The sequence below is a fragment of the Geospiza fortis genome, unplaced genomic scaffold, assembly GCF_000277835.1.
Source record: "Geospiza fortis unplaced genomic scaffold, GeoFor_1.0 scaffold395, whole genome shotgun sequence".
Lineage (NCBI taxonomy): Eukaryota > Metazoa > Chordata > Aves > Passeriformes > Thraupidae > Geospiza > Geospiza fortis.
In genome coordinates, this window is record NW_005054915.1 from 10408 (window position 1) to 10764 (window position 357).

A 357-nucleotide genomic window follows, 5' to 3' on the forward strand; every position below is an offset into this window, starting at 1 on the left:
CAGGGCCAGCGCGGGGGGGCTGCTGTGGGATCGGGGCCGCTGCAGCAGCTCCGGCACGGCCCCAATGCCCCGTCCCCATCAAACACCCCCGACCCCGCTGAGCTTTAGGGTCGGCACCAGACCCCGCAGCCCAGCACAGAGGGGAGGGCGGTGCCCGCGCTCTAAGCGGGGAAATCTGGATCTGGGAATGACCCCGGGGGGAAAAATCCCAAAGGGGGCAAACCCCAAAGGGGGTGAATCCCAAAGGGGGCAAACCCCAAAGGGGGCAAACCCCAGGGGGTGAATCCCAGGGGGTGAATCCCAAAGGGGGCAAATCCCAAAGGGGGCAAACCCCAAAGGGGGTGAATCCCAAAGGGG

General features: G+C 66.4%; 1 protein-coding gene across 1 annotated transcript in view; it reads right to left on the reverse strand.

The window, feature by feature from the left end:
- Nucleotides 1-357, reverse strand: part of LOC102032415 (hyaluronan and proteoglycan link protein 4) — a gene marked incomplete at its 3' end in the record, with an annotated part of 11360 nt that overhangs the window by 10400 nt on the left and 603 nt on the right.